The 23,640-nt window shown below is 43.7% G+C and overlaps 2 pseudogenes; one reads left to right on the top strand and one right to left on the bottom strand.

Annotated features, from left to right (window-relative positions):
• Nucleotides 1-295: 295 nt before the first annotated feature.
• LOC103740944 lies at nucleotides 296-2,155 on the top strand (annotated as a pseudogene).
• Nucleotides 2,156-22,285: 20,130 nt separating this feature from the next.
• LOC103740935 lies at nucleotides 22,286-23,161 on the bottom strand (annotated as a pseudogene).
• Nucleotides 23,162-23,640: the final 479 nt, after the last annotated feature.

Here is a 23,640-nt window from a genome sequence, read left to right as displayed (position 1 = left end):
TTTAATCCCAGCACTCGGGAGGCAGAGGCAGGCAGATCTGTGAATCAGCCTGGTCTACATACTGAGTTCCAGGTCAGCTGGGGCTACAGGGAGACCCTGTCTCAAAAAGACCAAAAAAAAAGGGGGGGGATGGGGAAAACAGGGACATATATGGGGAGGATGAGGAGGGATGATAAGACAGGGAGACAAAGAGGGGAGATAAATGGTGCCTAGCTAGTATAAAAAACCATAGGGAATCATATTAGTCCCAAAACCTACTGAAAAATTACACATAAAATATCCCTAACATGAGTCCATGGGTACAGCTGAAGACTACAGACACGAAATAGCGCCAGACAGGGAAAACCTTCCTGTAAGTTGTTGGCCAGGGTGGTCCAAGAAACTCCAAAAATTACACAGACTATTGCCATAGTCCTTGATTGCCTCCCAGAACTTGATGGTAAGACCCTATTGCTGAAGACAGGATATACTTTCGACACAGGATTTGGAGCAACGGAGCTGGAACTGACCTGGAGGCCACCTCCCCTGAAGGCTGGCTCTCATAGCTTTGGAGGACACTACACAAGCTGGTAAGGGAGATCATCAATCAATAGTCCAACTCCAGCTTCAAGACCTAAAACCCACATCAGTGACCAACACAGAAAATGACATTGGTGCAGTGGTGGTACTTTTATCTTGGGGGTAATCAACAGCCACCTAATTGGACTTAAAGCCTTCTCAATGGGAGTAAACTCATGTGTGGTACTGTAAACCCAGCCAAATACACATAGCTGGATAGATCATAGGTCTTAGAAAAAAACTGAAAGACTGTCACATCCCTAGACAAATGTAATTTCTTACCACATGCAAAATATGGATCCTTACATTTATAGACAAGTATCCCAGTCACCACCCATTAAAGAATCTTCTTTTTCAACAAATTATTATGCAGTTCCACAACTGGTCACACACAGAGATTGTCTATGAAATGTCCAAGCCTAAGTGGCACATCTAGGATGCAACCTCTACACCTAAGGTTCACAGAACATAGAACAAGGGCTGAAGAAAGCACTAATGCATCTTTCAATTCTCATCAATGAAACTCCCTCAAGCAACAGAGGGCCAGGAACGCAAAAGGTCACAAATGGCCAAAACACAGAGAATAAGAGTCTACAGAGTGTGGGTCCTTGGACAAGACTTTTATATTAAAATCCACCCACCCAGGGCTTAGGGACCATTGCAGGAGAGGGGTAGACAGATTGTAAGATCCAGGGATGAGGTGCATCACCAGATAGAAATAGTCCTACAGGCTCCTGGGACTCTTCTCATATGAACCAACATCAATGGTGTCAGCATGTACAAGACCCATAATATTAGTTACTTTTCTGTTGCTGTGATAAAAACACCATGACCAAGAGAACTTATAAAAGGAAGAGTTTATTTAGCTTACAGTTCCAAGGGGCCAGGGTCCATCACAGAGGGGAGGCATGGTGGCAGAGGTGGCTGGAGGAGGAGAGGAAGCTAAGCTCTCACATCTTCAAGCAGGCACAGGACGAGGGAGAGAGAGAGAGAGAGAGAACAACTGGATATCCAGCAAGGCTTAAAAACTCTCTAAGTCAAGTGGTTGTGCGGTGGTGACTGGGAAGGAGGTTACGAAGGCGGCGGTGGCCGGGTTGGTGCCTGACACATACAATGGTGAGCACAGCCTCCCCTTCCCCCATATGGGGTCCCCACCTCTGCCTCCCTGAGAAACCCAGCCCCCCTCAGCCCAGCCCACCCCTCACACCACCTGCGACCTCCAACCCCTCCCCGACCCTGTGGCCGACCCTGCCAACCCCACCTGGGCGCTTTCCGTGACCCCTGACCCTAGGCAGACTTCCTGAAAGGCCTGCCAGTCTACGACATGAGCAACTTCAGCTGATTCCATGCAGACTCCGTGTGCAAGGCCTCAAACCGACGGCCCTCAGTGTACCTGCCTACTTAGGAGTACCCGTCAGAACAGATCATCGTGACAGAAAAGACAAACATCCTCCTGTGCTACCTACATCAGCAATGGGACAGAAAGAATGCCGCCAAGAAGAGACACCAAGAGCAGGTGGAGGTGGAGGGAGAGAGCTCTGTGCCACCCCAAAAAGTGGCCCGGACCGACAGCCCAGACATGCCAGAGGACAACTAGGCCCCATGTGCCCGCTCACCCCGCTTGTCTGCTCTGTCCACTCCTACCCGTGTGTGTAAGCCCAGCCCTCCCACACCCAGCCCACACCCCTCCAACCTCATAGGACCCATGTATTTATTTTCCTTGAGTTTTTATTTATGCTGTAACTTGTGTCAAGAATTGGTTAAAGGGACATCAGACCCAGCCCTGAGGTGTCAGTAGACCCTTTTTCACACAGTAGTGTCCCCCACCTGGCTACCCATCAGTAAGGCCAAGCCCAGGGTCCAGGGCCTAGGTGTCCTGGCCTCCCACAACACCAAGCAGCCTTCTTGATCCTTCCCATCCACAGGCTCTTCCTGGTCTGGAGTCCTCCCCACACCCCCTCCATGCTGGGGTTCCTCCTATGCCCAGCCTCACTGAGCCCATACCAGGGCATGGGAGACAAGGACCTTTTGGATCTTTCTCTTAAGTCATTTTATCATGGACTAGCCTGTGCTCCACATCCACCCCAATAAAAGGATCTTTCCTACTAGAAAGAAAAAAAAAAACTCTCTAAGTGATGGGTTGTCCCCTATAAACTGTTGGCCAGAGGGGCCCTAGAGGTCCCCAAAACAACAAAGGCCATTGTCAATAATGTTGGTTGTACACTGGAAGTGGATGGCAAAACCCTGTTGCTGAAGATACCACACGATATGAGTATGAGAGAGGGAGAAATGAAGCTTGGACTAAGCTGGAAACTCCCTGCCACTAGATGGGTGACTTTCATAGTGCCAGAAGACAACATGCAGGTGGCTGGGGGAGAACTATCCCCTATAATTCTGCTCAACAATGGACTCCAAGTGCTGCACTATCAACATGCCAAACAAGATGTTCCAGCTGGTGCAATAGTGTCATGTCTACTGGATGTACAACCAGTAAATTTTTTATTGGATATAATCCCCAGTCCTAGAGGTGGAACACACATTTGGTACTGTAGACCAGGCTAACCTCCTGTGGCAGGGGAGGATATAGGCCCCAGTGGGGAAGCCACTGCAATTGTTTTTAGATGGATGTGATGCACCTGCTAAAGTACCGTCCAAGCACTTGTGTTTATGTCTATAGGTTAAGTTACTATAGCAGCCACTTCATCACTGAGGGAGCCCAAGGTGAAAACTCAGGGCAGGAACCTGGAGGCGGGAGCTGAAGCACACGCCATGGAGGAATGCTGCTTACTGGCTTGCTCCACTGGCCCTTGTTCAACCTGCTTTCTTGTATAATACAGAACAACCTGCCCAGGGGTAGCACCACCCACAGTGGGCTGGACCCTCCCACATCACTCAACAGTGAAGAAAATGCCCCAGAGACATAGTCATAGGCCAGTCCAATGGAGGAAATTCCCCAACTGAGGCTCCCTCTACCCACGTGTGTCAAGTTGACAACTGAAGCTGTCCATCACAATTGACTCCTTGTCACCTTGACACACAAGCACATCACTATTAAATCAGACCCTTTCCATTTCTTATCCCCAAGATATGATGTTAACAGTATCACAACATAAGATAGTATAACCTTAAAAGTCCCACAGCCCTTAAAAAATCCAAGCACTTAAAAGTCCATAGTCTCTTTTAAAAGTCTCTTAACCACGGGCTCCTGGAAAATCCAAAACAAGTACTGTCTTATTTTAAAAGGGAAGAACTGGGCACACCTAAGCAAAACCTAAGTCCAGCAAAGTAGCTCAAGGCTGGGCATCTGGGCTCCAAAAGAATTTGGCAGCTCCACTTCTCTGACTCTGCCATCCACAGCACATACCCAGGCTGGCTCCATTCCACACCTGTTGCTGCCATTGGTGGTCATCCCATGGTCCTGGAAACTCCAGAAAGCTGGGGTCTCTTCTAAAACTGAGGCTGTACCTTCACCAATGGCCTCTTCTGGCCTCTTTGGGTACAAAACCTCAGATTCTCTCCATAACCCCCTTCAAGATGTGCTAGTCTTCAATCTACATTGAAATATGAAGATGTTGGTCACAGCAACAAAATGAACTCACCAGTGAAAGAGAAAGCAAGCGGCAAAAAAGCAAGAGCTCCCTTCTGCTGTGGCCTTTTATACAGGCAGCCATCAGAAGGTAATGCCCACATTTAGGGTGGGTCTTCAAGTTTCAATGGAATGTTTGCTGTGTCTGCTGGCAGAAGCACTGTCCCTTCTAGAACCAAAACTTCTAAGCCAGCAGAATGCAAAGTCTCAGGTACAGGAAGCAAAATTTTCCTAGTGGGTCATTAGGGGTGATGGTGAGTGGAATCATTCCCATTTCTACCCCTTGATTCCTGGACCTGTGAATCCTGGCTATAGGAGAAACAGTACCATATATTGGATGCTGATAGAAAGCCTATACTGCCTCCTGGAGGACCCTGCCCTAGCCCTCCAGGCTATTGCCATCTAATTGGTGCTGTAACTGTGTCTTTAAGAGATCATTCCTTCGCTCTATCAAGCCAGCTGCTTCAGGATGGTGGGGAACATGGACCAGTGGATTCCATGACCATGGGCCCACTATCACACTTATTTTCTATGAAGTAAGTTGCCTGGTCAGAAGCGATGCTGTGCAGAATACCATGACGGTAGAGAAGACATTCTGTAAGTCCCTGGATGGTAGTTTTGGTAGAAGCATTATGTGCAGGAAAGGAAAATCCATAACCAGAAGCTTAGCCATATTGTGTTTCTATTCCTGTAAGGAAAAAGCTGTCCCCTCCATGATGGATGTGGTCCAATGTAGTCAACCTGCCACCAGGTTGCCAGCTGGTCACCCCAGGGAATAGTGCTGTATCAGGGGTTCAATATTGGTCTCTGCTGTTGGCAGATCTGGCATTCAGCAGCAGCTGTAGCCAGATCAGCCCTGGTGAGTGGGAGCCTCAACCACCATCTCTGCCATCATGGCCACTTTGTTCATGGGCCCATTGAGTAATAACAAGGATAGCTGGAGAAAGAGACTGACTGTCCACAGAACAGGTTATCTGATCTACTTGATTACTGAACTCATCTCAACTGACCAAACTGACCCCATTTTGGATAAAGTCGCCATCTTAGAAGCTTAGCCATAGTATATTTCTAGCTCAAGGATTGTTTTCAGAAACCCTGATCCCCTTCCCCCTTTCCTCCCAGGAGAATGCTGCTGTGGTCACTTGCTCTCTAGACATATAGAAAAAATTATTATGATATGACTAGCTGCTGATTCTGGCTTCCATAACTTGCTTTTTTTTTTTTTTTTGCTATTTTAGGGCACCTTGACATGTAGACTTAGATCACCCTCTACCCTGTTATTCCGGGATCACGTTGTCAACATTCCTGTTTGCGGTTTTTAGCTTTAAAAGGTCCCCTTTCCCCCTCCCTCCCCACTGCAGCACTCTAATCCGATACTTTGACTGCGGTCCAAGCTAGCTTGAATGAAATCTTTTATCTGGATCTGAACTGAGTCTGGTGGTCTTTCCTCGGTATTTCTGGCGTCCAAAACACATCATCTACTAAAATCACCTTTTAATGAGCATTTACATGAGACACAAATATCTTCACATCCTTTGCCCATTTGGAGAGATCTATCCACATACTTCTTCCCCAAATGTCTTTCTCATCAATTTTCCAGTCATACAAGTCCCTGACCATCCAGCCAAACCATTGGCTACAGCCCATGAATCAGTATATAATCATACTTCTGGTCATTTCTCCTTCCAAGCAAAATGCACAACTTTGCTGGACTTAGATTTTGCTTAGGTGTGCACAGTTCTTCCCTTTTGAAATAAGACAGTACTTGTTCTGGATTTTCCAGGAGCTTGTGGTTAAGAGACTTTTTAAAGGAGACTATGGAGTTTTAAGTGTTTGGATTTTTTAAGGACTGTGGGACTTTTAAGATTGTACTATTTTATGTTGTGATATTGTTAACATCATATCATGGGGTAAGAAATAGATTCTGGTATAATAGTAATGTGCTTGTGTGTCAAGTTGACAAGGAGTCAATTGTGCAGGATAGCTTTAGTTGCCAACTTGACACACTTGAGTAGAGGAAGCCTCAGTTGGGGAATTAACTCCATTGGACTGGCCTGTAGCCATGTCTGTGAGGCATCTTGATTATTGAGTGACTGTGGGAGGGTCCAACCCACTGTGGGTGGTGCCACCCCTGGGCAGGTGGGCCTGTGTTGCATAAGAAAGCAGGCTGAGCAGGGGCCAGGGCCAGGGGAGCAAGCCAGTAAGCAGCATTCCTCCATGGTCTGTGCTCCAGCTCCTGCCTCCAGGTCCCTGCCTCCAGGTTCCTGCCCTGAGTTCTTACCTTGGGCTCCTTGATGAACTGTGACCTGGGAGATGTAAGCTAAATAAACCTTTTCCTCTCCAAGTTGGTATTGGTTAGTGTTTTGTCACAGCAATTGAAAGCAAGCTAGAACAGTAAGTATACCTGGTAAACTCATTAGAGCCTCTCTCTCTCCATTGCCATGGGTTGGGGGATGTCACTTAGTCAACAAATTATTTGCCAGCCCAGCAGTCTCTCTTCATTTACTGTGTCCTACCAGGCTTGGTGGCCCAGGCCTTAAATTTCAGCACTCAGAAGTGAATCCAGCAAGATTTTGAGTTTGAAGCAAAAATAGGCTAATTACAGCTGGGTGCGGTGGCACATGCCTGTGGCCCCAACACTTGGGAGGCAGAGGCAGGTGGACCTCTGTGAGTTCAAGGCCAGCCTGGTCTACATAGAGTTCCAGGACAGCTGGAGCTACAGGGGGACCCTGTTTCAAAAAGACCAACAAAATAATAATAATAGGATAATTACAATATTCTGTCTCAAAAATATAAATAAATAAATAAATAAAAATAAATAAATAAATAAATAAATAAATGGTACAGTCATGGGTGTTGTCCCACAACTATAATACTAAGATTTACAAAGTCAAGGATTCGTGATTTCAAAGACAGTCCCAGGTATGAGCAAGTTCAAGGCCAGGCTAGGCTAGATGAAACCCATCTTGCAAAACCAAAAACTAAAAAATTGTAATGGTCCTGGCCCCTTAACCCTTCAAGCTGTGTCTCTATGACAGGGGAAGCTTCCTTGTAGGACTTGTATCATCACTGCTGTCTCATGGATAAGGTTTCATGCTTCATTTGAGATCTTTGAACTCAAGACATTGTATTGTTTACTTCTAGTAACTAACTAGAACAGAGTTAGAATTAGACTATCAGCAAATAGCAGATAAATGCATAAATGGAAGGAGGAGGATGAAGAGGAAGGAATAACAGGCTGCAAGGTTGAGAAAAGAGCAGGTGATGAGTAAATGGGGTTGGAGAGGTGTAGGGATGTGTGCACAGAAACCTGGAGATAGGTGGCCTGGCTGCTTCTGATATCCATCCCCACAAACACCTGGATCCCACCCACAAACACAAGACAGTGACCATCTCACCACTCACGGAGCCAAGGAATGTGCTACTAAGTGGCTGTTTCTTGCTCTTAAGGGAGACACTAAACAGGAATCACCTTAGGCAACTGAGTCCAGATAGGATTCCAGTCTCCAGGGGAAAAATCCAAGGTTTCTGAGAGTTTAAGGGGCTGAGCCTCTTCCTTTCTTTGAATCAAGCAGGCCAGCCTTGACTCCTGAAGATGGTGCCTATAAGATCCTGAGAAACAAAGGAAAACTTAGTCATCTTATTTCTCCCAGCGGGACAAGCTGCTAAGGTTTTACGGTACTCTCTTGGTCTTCCCAGGAGAGCTGGGAAAGAGCCATTTCTGTTCCCAGTTGAGACACTGACATAAATTCCCTGAATGCTGTCCTTGAACACTTCAAGGAAACCACCTTGGGGACAGAGCAGGAGGAAATAACCCACAGGGGTGGGGGTAGTGACCTATTTCCTTTTCCAGACTAACTCGGGAATAGGAGCAACTCGGAGGAGAGAAAGTGGGACCTGGTCACCTGATAGACAAGTCATAGACTTAAGTCCTTGTATTGATTCCTCATTAACTGTCAAAATTCCTGAGCCCTGACTTTCATTAGGTCATGGTGGGTTCGCACTCCTATTCCTTCCTGAACTGTATGTTCAATACTTGGGCAAGTATTGCCCCAAGTAGTATTTAAGAGTCTACCATGAAATACCAACCTGGAGGTCAACAGTGTCATCCATATGTCAGTGAACTTACCCAGGGGCTCTCATCACTTACGTGCAGAATAAGAATTGGGTTCAAGGCCTGCTCGAATTCCTCTGCCTCAGATCTCTGGACTAGTTTCCTAACCCAAACTAGCTAAAACCTCTACCATAGATTGCTAAATCCCTCCTCAGGTGGTTCCCACCCCCACTTTCCCCGGCTCTAGATCTGCCTGACAGACAGGCCCACCTAGGACTCTGGTAAGTCAGATCCCACCCACTGTGTCTTTATTCTATTCCTCTACAGCCTCAATATTTACAGTCTACCTACTCTGACCCTATCCTCTGCTAGCCTTGGACCCAGGCCCATTCAAATTCCTGTACTCAGATCCCTGGACTATCTTCCTAACCCAGACTAGCCAAATCTCCTAGCATAGATTGCTAAACCCCTCCTGAAGTGGTTCCCACCCCCACTTTCCCCTGGCTCCTGATCGGCCTGACAGACAGCCCACCTAGGACTCTGCAGAAAGCAACCAAACTACATAAACAGTATAAACAGAATGAAAATTCAATCAAACAAAGGCAGAATAGAGGTTCCTACCAGACACACAACCAACAAAACACCATATGCCCAAACAGCAGCACAAAAACATAAATAATATGAAAAACCATGAGAATATGTCTCCAACAAAGCCCACTAGTTCTTCAGAAGTCCACTACAATGAGAATCGCTTTGAGGAACCCCAGGACACAGAATTTAAAAGAACAATCATGAACGTGATCAAAGAACTTAAAGAAAACACAAACAGCTCAAAGAGGATAGGCATAAACTTGTGATGAAAGCTCAAGAACATAAAAATACGTGGCTTAATGAAGTATCAAAATCACTTCAGGACTTGAAAATCGAATTCATAAAAGAGATGGAAATATTGAAGAAAACTCACACCAAAATGAACATGGAATTGAAAAACTCAATAACCCAATTGGAAACACCAGTAGAAAGCCTCACAAGCAGAACAAATGAAATCAAATATCAAGACTGGATGACAAAGAAGATCTGAATTCCTTAAACAAAGACTATGTAAAATATTTTTTTTCATTACAGCTTTAACATATTCAGTAACACACTCCAGAGCAAGAGTACATCTCTTTCACAAGTGGGTGCACGTTCCTAGGTTCACAGTTGAATTAATACAGTTATAAAATAATGAACTCACTATAAACCCTAGAAGACGTGAAACTGAAAGAGGTTTTAACCTTTAAAAAAACATCTCTCCCAGCTGGGTGTGGTGGCACACGCCTTTAATCCCAGCACTCAGGTGGCGGAGGCAGGAGGATCTCTGTGATTTCAAGGCCAGACTGGTCTATATAGTGAGTTCCAGTACAGCTGGGCCTATGGGGAGGCCCTGTCTCAAAAAGACCAAAGAAAGAGATCTCCGTTTATTTTTCAAATATGCTTTATTCATACAGAAACACTCAATTTTAATGCTACAGACACTTAGATGTTTGCACCTGCATCTCTATTCTCTGTGTATCTGTTTATTACTAGTCAGTCAACTTTGGTTCCTTTCTGAGATCAATGGGAGTTTTCAACGGTAGTGTGTTTCGCCTCTACCAATTAACACGGAGCCAATTTTTATGCTTCTTCCTCACCCTTATACTCTGATATCCCTGTTACTGTATGCTGTGTTGTCGGCACCCCCAGCCATTCCCCACTGCTTGCCCTTCTGGTGGATCTAGTCAGCCTATCTAGAGGTCTTTGTTTAGGAGGGTCAGCTGTTCCTCATCTAGCAGCAATCAGTTGTCAATATTCCTTTAGATAAGATTGGGGTCTGCTGTTCATTTTTCCAGTTCTATGCTGGGTTTACTGTCTGGGAATCCCTTTGGTCACCCTGGCCAACAACTCAAAAGAAGATATCTCCTATCTGGGATTGTTGCTCTTATGTAGCCTTTAGCTATGCATATGGACTCTCAAGAAATTATATTGGCCCACCACCCATTTTCCTCACTCCACTCTGGCCCTTGTCTGATTGAGCTGACATGAGTCCTGCACTCGATGCCACCATTGCCACAGCTTCACATGTGCAAGCTTCCAGTGGCCTCAAAGCCTTTGCTTCCCTATATTCATGAACCAGCTCTAGCTCTTACATTCTTTCTGCCCCCTCTTCCACGATGGTCCCTGAGCCATGGGTGGGTAAGGTTTAATACAAGAGTTTTATCCAGGGAAACACTCTCTGAAGTCTCTTATTCCTTAAAACTTTGCCAGTTGTGGCCTTCTGTGTGCATCGCACTTTGTTGTGTATGGAAGTTCCACTGGTGACAGTTGAGGGATGCACTAGTTTTCTCTCTACCCTCTGTTCCACTATGTTCCATAAGCCTTATGTGTAGAGGTTCAACTGTAGACATATCACCTAGAACTGGACATCTCTCAGACATATATTCTCTGTATCTTACCAGTTGTGGGGTTCTGCAGTAACCTCCATCTGTTACAAAAAGAAGTTTCTTTGATGAGTGGCATATGGTATACTGTCTGTAAATATAAGGATCCATATTTAGCTTATGGTAAGAAAGTTCACTTGTCCAGAGTTATGACAGAGATAGGGCTTTCTCTAGGATCTCCAGTCATGTGTATTTGGCTGTGTTTACAGTGCCACCAATGAGTTCACTCTCATTGGGAGGACTTTAAATCCAATTAGTTAGCTGCTGATTACTCCTCAGAAAACAGTGCCCCCTACTGCACCAAAAGAGGTAGTTTGCTGTGCCGGTCGTTATGGTTATTAGATTTTACAGCTACCTCCACTCCTTTTTAATAGAGTGCTTGAAACCCTTGCTACAGCAATAAGACAAGAGAAGGAAAATAAAGGAGCACTAATTGGAAAAGAAGAGGTCATATTATCCCTATTTGCAGATGATATATTATACCTAACAGATCCAAAAAGTTCCACCAGAAAACTCCTAGAAATGATTAATACTTTCAGCAAAGTGGCAGGTTACAAAATAAATCTACAAAAATCACTAGCCTGTCTATATATCAATAAACAAGCAATCAGAAAAAGCATTCAAGGAAACTCTCCCATTCACAATAGCCTCAAAAATATCTAAGAATAAACTTGACCAAAGACATTGAAGATCTCTACAGTGAAATTTTTAAATCTTTGAAGAAAGAGATTGAGGAAGACACCAGGAGATGGAAGGACCTCCCGTGTTCATGGACTGTAAGAATCAATATTGTGAAAATGACCATCCTACCAAGAGCAGTTTATAAATTCAATGTAATCCCAATTCTAAACTTCGTATGGAATCACAAAGGACCCTGGATAGCCGAAGTGATCCTGAACACAAAGAGCAATGCTTGGGGGATTACCATACCAGATCTCGACTATATTACAGAGCTATATTCATAAAAACAGCATGGTACTGGCACAAAAACAGATACATAAATCAGTGGGACATAATTGAAGACCCAAACATGAGTGCATGCAATTTCAGCCACCTGATATTTGACAAAGGGGCCAAGAACACACACTGGAAGAAAGAGCATCTTGAAATAATGGTGCTGGCAAAACTGGATTTCCACCTAAAGAAGAATAAAACTAGACCTTTATCTTTCACCTTGCACAAAAGCCAACTCCAAATAGATCAAAGACCTCAATGTGAAACAGGAAACTTTCAAACTGTTAGAAGAAAACATATGTATATCATATAAGATATACATATAGGAAAGGACTTTCTAAATCAGGCATCAGTTGCTTAGGAATTAAGAGCAAAAATCAACAAGTGGAACCTCATTAAACTAAAAAGCTTCTGTACAGCAAAAGAAACAATCAAGAAAGTAAAGAGAAAACCCACAGAGTGGGAGAAATTCTTCACCAGTGACACATCTGACAGAAGTTTAACATCCAGAATATATAAGAACACAAAAAACAAAGAATCAAGAAAACAAATGACTCAATTAAAAGCCGGGCTATGGATCTGAACAGAGAGTTCTCAAAAGAAGAAATAAAGATGGCTAAGAAACACCTTAAAAAGTGTTCAACAGGAGCTGGAGAGATAATTCAGCAGTTAAGAGCATTGGTTACTCTCACAGAGGGCCCAGTGAGGACTAGCTCATTCACTGCTAGTCAGATTACAAGCTCGTGCAACCACTATGGAAAGCAGTGTGGAGAACTCTTAAAAAACTAAAAATCAGGACTGGAAAGATGGCTCAATGATCAAGAACACTAACTGTTCTTGCAGAAGACCCAGGTTCAAATCCCAGAACCCACATGGAAGCTAACAACTATCCGTAACTCCAGTTCCAGAGGATCCAACAGCCTCTTCTGTCCTCCACTGACATTGCATAACACAGGTGCATTCACCTACATTCAGGCAATACACACATACACATAAAATAAAAAACAACAAATAAAATATTTTTAAAAAACAAATGAACCTACCATATGATCTGATTATACCACTCCTTGGCATAAACCCAAAGGACTCATCCTACTGCAGAGATACTTGGTACATCCATGTTTGTTGCTGCTCTTTTCACAATAGTTAAGTAAATGGAAGCAACTTAACTATTCAATGGGTGAGTGAATAATGAAAATGTGGTCCATTTAAACAATGGAGTTCTCAGCAGTACAGAAAGACAAAATCATGAAATTTGCAGGTAAATGGATGGAACTAGAAACTGTTATACTAGATGAACACAGGCTCAGAAAACCAATGTATATTCTGTCTCATTTGTAGATCCTAACACCAAATCCTTATATGTGAGTATATATCCTGATGTAACTGCAGGAGCCAGGAAAATGGAAAGGAACCAGGGAGGTAAAGGGAAAGAAGGAGCCCAAAAGAGAAGAACAGTAGAAGACAGGTGTTACCAAGGAGGAAATGGGTAAAATGGGAGTATTTAAATGGGATGGGGAAAGAGACGGTTGTACAAGAAACTATGAGGGTAAGGGAGAAGAAGGAATTCAAGAGAGGTGGCTGGGGAGAACCACAGGATACAGGCATTATCAAGGGTGAAATGGGGAAAATGGGGATACTTTAACTGGAGGGGAGGAGGGAGAGAGAGAGGAAAGATAAATAATGCCTAGCTGGTATTGAAAAAAAACAGAGGGAAATGTATTAGTTCAAAAACCTATTGAAAATTACACATGTAATATCTCTACATATGTCCCCGGGTACAGCTGAAGGCTATATAGCAAGAAACAGTGCCAGACAGGAGAAACCGCCCTTCAAGTTGTTGGCCAGGGTAGTCCAAGAGACTCCCAAAATTACAACAGGCTATTTCCACAGTCCTTGATTGTCTCCCAGAACTTGAAGGTAAGCCCCTATTGCTGAAGACAGGTCATGCTTCAGACACAGGACTTGGCACAATGGAGCTAGAAGCTGCCTCCCTGAAGTCTAGCTCTCATAGTTTGGAGAACACTCTGCAAGCTGCTAAGGGAGAACATCAATCAATTGTCCAACCTCAGATTTAAGGCCCAATAACAACAAGCTATATTGGGGCAGAAGTGGCACTTCTATCTTGGGGGCAATCAACAGCTACATAATTGGACTTAAAGCCCTCTCAGTGGGAGGGAACTTATGTGCAGTACTATAAACATAGCCAAATACTACATGACCAGAGAGGTCATAGATCTTAGAGAAAACCCCAAGGCTGTCACATCCTGAGACAAATGTAATTTCTTACTATGCGCTAAATATGGATCCTTGTATTTACAGACAAATATGCCAACTGCCACTCATCAAAGAAGCTTCTTTTACCACAGAGACTATTATAGAGTTCTACAACTGGTCATGCAGAGATTAAGTGTCTGTGAAATGCCCAACTCTAAGTGACACATCTACAAAGGAACCTCTACACCTAAGGCTCATGGAACATAGTGGAACAAGGGGTAGGGAGGATACTAAGGCATCTCTCAACTCTCATCAATGAAGTTCCCTCATGCAACAGAGGGCCAGGAACACAAAGGCCACAAATGAACAAAGCATAGAGATTAAGAGTCTTCAGAGTGTGGGTCCTTGGACAGGACTTGTATATTAAACTTCATCCACCCAAGGCTCAGGGACCATTGTGGAAGAGGGGGCAGAAAGATTGTAAGAGCCAAGGAAGGAGGTGCATGACCATACGGAAACAAAGTCTTACAGGGTCCTGGGACCTTGTTCATATGAATCTATAGCAATGGTGTCAGCATGCACAAGACCCATGCAAACTTAAGCAGTCAAAAACCCAGCACAGTACTGTGGAAATGGGCAACAGGCCCCAATTTTAGTTGAAGAACTATTGGCGGCTGATTACTCCTGGGTGAGGAAGAGCTGCTTTTTAAGGGAGTAACTCTAGGTAGGCTGACTAGACCCCAGTGGTGAACTTGCACTGAGGGATGTCCGGAAACTAACTTTATTCAATAGGCTGTAACATAAAACACAGAATGCATGAAATCCAGGGGTGGGGATGCAGGGGCTCTCTATGAGAGGGTGCAGAAGGGGGAATGGGTATAAAGATGATTAAGATGTTTTGTATGAAATACACAAAAATTCAATTGAAATTTTAAAAACAAAACAGCAACAACAACAACAAAAAAGAATAGAGGCCAAAGAGAGTAAAATCAGGCCTGCTTTTTAAGGCAGTTCACAGTCCATGTTGCTGAGCCCATGTATAACCTACATCCCTGACACCCAAAGCTGGTTGTTCACGAGTTCATTAGGAAAGATATTAGTTACGGTTCTCATTGCTATGACAAAGTACATGATGCAAGTCATTTAAGGAAGTGTTTATTCAGACTGACAGTTTGAAGGTATAGTCAATTATAGAAGGGATGCTGGGGCAGCAGGAACGTGAGTCAGCTGGTCTCATGGCATCCCTAATCAGGAAGCAGAGAGAAGAAGTCTCGTTCTCCATTCACTTTCTCCTTTTCACACTGTCTAGGATCCCAGACCCCAGGATGGTGCCTCCCTCAGACAGGGCAGGTTTTCTCTAATCAGTTAAACCTTTCTGGAAACACTCCCACAAATGTGCCCCCAGAGATGTGTTTCCATGGTGATTCTAAATCCAGTCAGGTTGACAATGAAGGTTAGCCATCACAATTAGTGAGAGCCTGACAGGTATCTGCCAAGAGTGCTATCCTGTCCGCTTAATTATTCAAATCCTTTTCTACTGAGGACACCTTTGGTGAGCATTCATACAAGACAGAAACATCTTCACATTATTTTCCATTTCTTTTTTTTCTATTACCTATCATTCTTTTTTAAAAATAAATAGTATTTTTATTAATTCTTTGAGAATCTCATGCATGCATACAATGTGTTTGTCATATTCATCCCAACTTACCCCCATAACCCCTCTGATATCTGTCCTCCACCCTCCTCCCACCTTCCTGTCCTTTTTTCTAAACCCACTGAGCCTAATTTGTGGGGCCCATAGATGCATGGGTATGGGGCCATCTGCTCAAGCGTGGTTGACTTACGAGGGACCACATCCTTGGAGAAAACTGGCTGTCTCTTCCCCAACACTCAGCAGCTTTCTGTAGAAGATCATCTAGGAGTGGGCGTTCATGAACTTCTACCCCATCCATGCTGCATGTTGTCTGGCTGGGTCTTGCACAGGCGACCATAGCTTCTCTGAGTTCATGAATATGAGAATCCTGTCGTGTTTAGAAGACACGGCTTGCCCCAGTCCCCCAGGACCTCTGACTCTTACAGCCTTTCTGCACCCTCTTCTGCAATGCTCTCTGAGCCCTGCAGGAGATAGAATGTTCCATTTATGGCTGAGTACACCACAGAGATGTTCTCTACATCCCTACCAGGTGGGAGCTTCTGCTTTAACCACCATCCACTGCACAAGGAAACTTCCCTGATGAAGCCTGAGGGCTGCACTCGTTAGTCAATGGGTGGAGAGGTATGAATTTAAAGGGAAGTTTGATACTATGTCAATTTAGCAGATACTATAGTAAGTTCACCCCTGGGACTGTGGCCACTTCTAAGAAGACTATACACATCTCTCCCCATATTCATTCTCTCCAATCATTTTCCATGGATCTCCATGAACATGTCACCAAGTCAAGGGCCACAGTGCATTAATCAAGATACACTCGGGAGGTTTTGTATTACTGTTTCAATTTCTTTTTGTGTTATGGGTCTGTTTAAGCTGTTAATCTCTTCTTTAGTTTTGGTGGTTTCCATGCCTTTAGATATCATATCTGTCCATTTCTTCTAGGTTTTCAAATTTAGTAGCACATAGGCTTTTAAAGTATTCCCTTACAATGCTCTGTATCTTTCTGGTATCTATTGTGATGTTTCCCCTTTCATCTCTGATTTTGTTGATTTGGAGGTGCTCTTTCTTTCTTTTGGTTAACTGGGCTACCAGTCTGTCAATCTTGTTTATCTTTACAAAGAACCAGCTCTTGGATTTGTTGATTCTTTGTATTGTTTTCTTCAAACCAAATGAGAAGCCAAATGCTCTGCTCAATGTTCTGTCCCCTGAAAGAGTTTCTTTTCACCACCATCTTCAGGGATATCCCAGAAAAAGGAAACAGTGCTCCAGTTGTCCTGATGGCAAGTACATCACCCAGAATCATCTGTAAACCAGGGTGAGTTTACTCCTCCTCTTCAGTCAACTGGCATATGAAACTCCCCAGGGAGACCACAGGCTCAGGATATGGAGGGAGCTGTAGCAGGAGGAGGCTACTTGGGCCACTTCATGCAGCCTGCTTGTGTCTTCATGTACTCACAGGCCAGTTTGGACACACACTGACATCTGATGGTGTGCAGCTACTGTGATGCCAACTTTGTGACTGGTAAGTTAGAAAACACCTAGTTCATGATGGGCATTGAAGCCAAGTGGTTATCTGGTAGCTTAATTCTTCATGTATCGTTAAGATGCTAATGCATCCTAAACTAATATGCAGATTCAATGTCATTCTATCATAATTCTGGCTGGTGTTTGAAATTAGAAAACAGAGGAGCCCTTCCCTACTGTAGGGCAGAGACCTTAGCAGACAGTCTGAGAGTACCTGATCTGACGTCTGCCTGGGGTAGGGGCTGAGAACTCAGCAGACAGCCTGAAAGTGCCAAAATCACTCCTTAGTGAACTTCCCAAATTGTGCTCTGGGCACCCACTAGTAGGGGTCCAAATGTTAGCAGGAAGCCTGAGTATACCTGACTGGAGCCTGACTTGGGCCTCTGTGGGAGGTCCTGAGTAGCTGATCTGAAGCCATCAGTCGCCTCCAAAATAAAATCTGAGACAACCTGAAACCTAGACAAAGCAGTGTTACATACCCAATAAGAAAACAACCAAGGCACACCAATAATACAAACAGAAGCAGATTTCAACTCAACAAAGGAAGGCTTGAGCTTCATACAAGAATCACAAACAACAAAAGAAATCCACATGCCAAAATCATAATGGAAAAATAATAACAGGGAAAACCAAAACAGCACATTCCCACCAAACTCCACCAGTCCTGTAGAAGAAGAGTTCTACAAAGAGAACCCCCTAGAGATGACCCAGGACACCAAATTTAAAAGAATAATCATAAAGAGGATCAAGGAATGCAATGAATTTAAAGAATACACAAACAAATGAAAGAACAAAAAGAAGATAGGGATAAACTTCTGACAGAATTCACAAAAAAGAAACATTGAAGAAAACTCAGGCTGAAATGAAGAAGGAAATGAAAAACTCAATAAGCCAAATTGAAACAACAGGAGAAAGCCTTACCACTAAAATGAATGAAATGGAAAACACTGGAGAATAAAGTTGAAGAATTGGACCACTTAAGCAAACATTATGAAAAAAAATTTAAAACCCAGGAATGGAATATGCAGGAGATGTAAGATACCATGAAAAGACCAAATCTACATATCATGGGTCTAGAAGAAGGAGAAGACTCTCAGGTTAATGGTATTGACCAGATCTGATCAGGTTAATGGTATTGACCAGATGCCAACCCAGAACACTTTACCCAGCAAAAATGTCTATTATAGTTGAAGGGGAAAGAAAAAAATCTTCCATGACATGAATAGGCTGAAAGAATACATGTCCACAAAACCAGCCCTTCGAAGAATACTTGAAACAATACAAAGAATGGAGGAAGGAACAGCTATACCCAGGGGCAACAGAAAGAAACTAAATAAAGGTATAATTGTGGAAACACAAAATTAGACAAAGAATGCAAACAGTAATCAAAATAATGGCACTCAATACACATCTTTCAGTCATAACTTTAAACATCAACAGACTCAACTCCCCAGTCAAAAGACACAAGCTAATTGAATGGATTAAGAAACAAAACCCATCTTTTTGTTGTCTGCAAGAAATACATCTCACCTTCAAGGACATGCACTACCTTAAGGTGAAAGGATGGAAAAGAATATTTCAAGCAAATGGCACTAAGAAACAAACAGGCATTGCAATTCTAATATCTGACAAAATAGACTTCAAACTAAAACTAATCAGAAGAGATAAAGAGGGTCACTGCATTCTGATCAAAGGAACAATTAACCAAGAAGATATTACAATCATGAACATATATGCACCAAACTCTTGTGCACCCAAATTCATAAAAACAACACTACAGGACTTTAAGACATAGATTGACCCCAACTCAGTAAGAGTAGGGGATGTCAATACCCCACTGTCTCCATTACACAGGTCAACCAGACAAAGAATAAACAGAGAGATGTCTGAATTAAATGATACCATATATCAAATGGACCTAAAAGACATCTTCCAAATATTCTACCCAAGCACCAAAGAATACACTTTGTATTCAGCACCCCATGGAACTTTCTCAAAAATTGACCTCAACAAATACAAAAAAAAATTGAAATAATTCCATGCATTCTATCAGACCACAATGCAATAAAGCTCAAAATCAACACTGGAAGAAGCTCTAGTCACTACACAATCTCATGGAGATTAAACAACACACTCCTGAATGATGAGTGGGTCAAAGAAGAAATTAAGAAAGAAATAAAAGTATTCCTAGAACTCAATGAAAAGGACAATACAACACAACAAAACCTCTGGGACACTTTAAAAAGCCATCCTAAGGGACAAGTTTATAGCTCTAAGTGCCTACATTAACCAAAGGGGAGGTGAGAAATAGGTGGTGAGCCAGCACTAGATTGAGAACACTTTGAGATCGATTGCTGCTGGATAAGGGAGAATATGACTTACATACCATCACTGGATGGGCTGACTAGACTCCAGTGGACACATTTACACTAAAGGACATTTGGGTACAAACACCTGAATGAATAGGACTCAGCATGTATGGCAGAGTGCATAGGGTTCAGTAGGGGGATGCAGGAGGCATGGATGGGGAGGGGGGTCTGGATTTGAGTGGGAAATAGTGTATGAAATTTTAAAAGCTCAATAAAAAATATAGAAGAATGAGGAGGAGGAAGAGGAGGAAGAAGATGAGGATGAGGAGGAAGAGGAGGAGAAGGAAGAGGAGGAGGAGGAGGGAGAATGCACGCTTACAAATTTCAAAGCCAACCACAAAGAGCAAGACTTTTAAAACAAGACACATGAGGAAATTTTCATACATTGAATCAGGAAATTATTTCTTACATCTATTCCAAAACAATGAGATAAAAATGGATGTTAGATTTTACCCAAGTTAAAACTTTTGTAGTACAAAGGATATCATCAAGAAAGAAAAACTTACCCAGGTGTAGTGGTGCACACCTTTAGTCCCAGGAAGCCAGGAGGCAGAGGCAAGTGGATCTCTGTGAGATCAAGGCCAGCCTGGTCTACATAGCAAGTTCCAGGCCAGTTGGGGATACATGGGGGACCCTGTCTCAGAAAACCAAAAGTACAAAAAAGAAAAGAAAGTAAAATCTTATAGGCCAGGCATGGTGCTGCGTGCTCGTAATCACAGCACTTAGGAGACAGGCGGGTCTCTGTGCAGTCAAGAACAGCCTAGTCTACATAGAGAGTTCCAGGTCAGTCAGGGCTATGCAATGAGACCCTGTAGAAAGAAAGAGAGAAAGAGAGAGAAAGAGAGAGAGGGGAGAATGAGAGAGGGAGGGAGGGAGGAAGGAAGGAAGGAAGGAAGGAAGGAAGGAAGGAAGGAAGGAAGGAAGGAAGGAAGGAAGGGAAGGAAGGAAAAGTTTTAGCCATGTGTGCTATCACAAAACTACAATCCCAGCACTTGGGAAATAGAGGCAGGAAGATCCAAAAGTCAGTGTCATCTTTAGGTATATCAAATGTCCCAAGTCAGCCTGGACTACTTTTCTTTCAGAAAAATAAACAACAAATAATAATAGTAAGTATCGACTAGGAATGAATGGTGCCCAGTTCAAAACAAATGGCAGCTAAAGGACAGAGTTAGAAGGAGGCTGGGGCTTCTGGTTACTTTTTCTGTTGCTGTGGAAAAAAAGTCTCACCAAAACTAACTTGGGCAAGAAAGGGTTTATATCATCTTACAGAGTCGGATGGGAACCTGTAGGCACAGACCGTGGAGGAACGCTGCTCCCTTGGCCTGTGCTCAGCCTGTTTTCTTTTTCTTTTTTCTTTTTTTTTCTTTTTGAAGCAGGGTCTCCCTGTAGCCCCACCTGTCCTGGAACTCACTAGGTAGACCAATCTGGCCTTGAATTCACAGAGATCCACCTGCCTCTGCCTCCCAAGTGCTGGGATTAAAGGTGTGCTCCACCACACCCGGCTGTCAACCTGCTTTCTTATTCAACACAGGACCACCATGGCACCACCCACAGTGGGCCCTCACACATGACTCAACAATCAGAAAAAGCCTCAGAGACACACCCACGGGCCAATCTGATAGAGGAAATCCCCCATTGAGGTTCCCTCTTCCCAGGCATGTCAAGTTGAAACTGAAGACAACCACACAAACTTCATTAGAGAAAGAATAATTCCAGCACTGGATTACAGAGGAATTTGCAGTTTATCTAAGCCAGAGTTGCCCTGGAGCTGATAGGAAACGGATACTCACCCCCAAAGTGTAGAAAGGGAGCAGGAGTTGGAAGGTTGGGACCAGAATCCAACTCCCTTAACCTCCAGTTTCATATCATTTGACAATACAATACAGAGTTCATCATGTTTGCACATAAAACACACGTGCTTTATGTATGAAGTTTGGCCTTTGGGGTGAATTTGCTCTGTTCCACATACTGTGGGCTTAATTTTCAATGACGCCATGTGCTGTACTGATTTCCTTATACATCTCAGCTTCTGCTGTTCATGCATCATGTCACTCAGGGTAACCATGCTTCAGATTTGTTTACATGTATCTATTGATTCTGGGATATTATAGCAGGTTACATAATCCCTACTACTTGCTGCCTCCTCTGTAGAGGAACCAGCAAACCAGACCACTGCTGTGTAACTTGGATTACTTCTCTCTAGAAATGAAATACTTGCCACCTCTTTGCTTTCAGGCTGGACCAGGCCACTTGCTTTGGTTGATAACATGCAAGGAAACAGAAATGGATGACGATGACTCTTGAGAAACTGAGTCATTGTGAGTTTTTCCCACTGTTCCTTTCCTTCTCTCATAGTACGATATATTGAATATGAGGGCTGGATGGATCTGAGCCTATAAAACACCATTCCCAGCCTACAATTAACATATAACCTGAGCTACCAATGAACTTTTGCAGTTCTAAACTAATGATATTATTGATGTGTTTGGTGTTGCACCATACTGTACCAAGTTAATCTATACCTCTATCTTGGTTTCAGAAGTTTGTCCCACTTGCCAAGTCCTATGTTGGTTCAAATGCATAATATTAGTTAGTGCATACAATAAAGATGCTGTCCCTAATCCCAGCCTTCTGGAGGCAGAGACAGACAAATCTCTGTTAGCTCAAGGCCAATCTGGTCTACATAGCAAGCTCTAGGCCAGTCAAAACTACATAGTGGCCACTCAGGAGACAGAGGCAGGCAGACCTCTGTGAGTTCATGGCCAGCCTGGTCTACATAGCAACTTCCAGGCCAGCTAGGGCTACAGGGAGACCCTGCCTCAAAAAGACCAAAAAAAAAAAAAGATACATAATGAAACCCTGTCTCCAAAACATTGAACATCCTGTTCCTGACTTTTCTTGGATCCTAATTTACCAGTCCACCCTACCATACCTTAAGAAAAGCCCTCTTAATGTCTTTGTTCCTCAGACTGTAGACCACAGGGTTGAGCAAGGCTGTGATGACATTGTAAAAGAGTGAGATCTGCTTGTCTCTCTCAGGGGAGTAGCTGGAGTTGGGCCTCATGTAGATGTAAGTGGCTGGAGCATAGAAGAGTATGACCACAGTCAGGTGGGAGGCACAGGTAGAGAAGGCCTTGCAGCGGGCCTGAGTGGGCTTGATCTTGAGAATGGCCAGGACAGTACGAATGTAGGAGGTCACAATGAGGGAAATAGGGACAACCACCACAAAGACGCTTTAAGACCAGGTCCACCATCTCAATGAGATGGGTATTCATGCACAAAACTGATATTTGATCTAGTTGGGCCCACAGTACAGCAGCCTCATGGTGAAGAAGGTATGTATCAGAGAGGAGATAAAACTATAGACCCACATCCCACCTACCAACCATATGCAGAAGATCCAACGGAGGATAAGAGTATAATGCAGTGGTTAGCAAATGGCCACATATTGGTCATCAGCCATGACTACAAAGAAGGTGCACTCAGTCATGGCCAGAGCACCAAACACATTCATCTGAAGCCAGCACTCAGCAAAGGAGATGGTCTGGAGTACACTAGAAGATGCACCAACATCTGGGGCATGGTGGTGGTGACGTAGCATGTGTCAAGCAGGGACAGGACACAGAGGAAGAAGTACATGGGAGTGTGGAGATGTGTGTCCACGCAGATCAGGTAGAGCAGAAGGAACACAAAGACAAGGGTCCTGTTGGTGGTGGGGTCACTGGAGAAGCCAAGCAGGATAAACCCTGAAACCTGACTTTGGTGGTGACCTGGAGGCATCCCCATGCTGGGGCCTATCAGAGAACCCCATTCATCTATGTGTCATCTAATCCATGGTATCCCAGCAAGGATGCCAGGCAGCTAGGGGTTCAGTTCTGACCCCACTATTCAGTTTCTGTTTACTCTTCCACAGGTTACTTAACCTCTTAATGCCGCAATCTCTTCGTCTCTAAAATATGGCTAATAATATCCACCTCTGAGGGCTTTTATAAGGAGTCAAGGCAATGCAAGCATTTAAGATAAAGCCTTGAAATAATAAATTGCTTCAAATAGTCACATGCAGTCTCACATTCCACAGTATGCTCTTACATATCTAGCAGCAGTTTATATTTTGTCAGCCACAGTCCCCAGAGCTCTTAGAGTAGGTGTTCCCTTCTGCCTTGGAGAGCCGCCTCTGTGTGCTACATGCCTGTCCTCGCACAGTGTCCCTTTCTCCTTAGTCTACTGTGGAATGGTGAAGTTTGTCAATAGAGGGCACTAGAAAG

The sequence above is a fragment of the Nannospalax galili genome, unplaced genomic scaffold (genome assembly GCF_000622305.1).
Source record: "Nannospalax galili isolate Female #2095 unplaced genomic scaffold, S.galili_v1.0 scaffold1160, whole genome shotgun sequence".
Classification (NCBI taxonomy): Eukaryota; Metazoa; Chordata; class Mammalia; order Rodentia; family Spalacidae; genus Nannospalax; species Nannospalax galili.
This window is presented reverse-complemented; position numbering and strand designations above follow the sequence as displayed.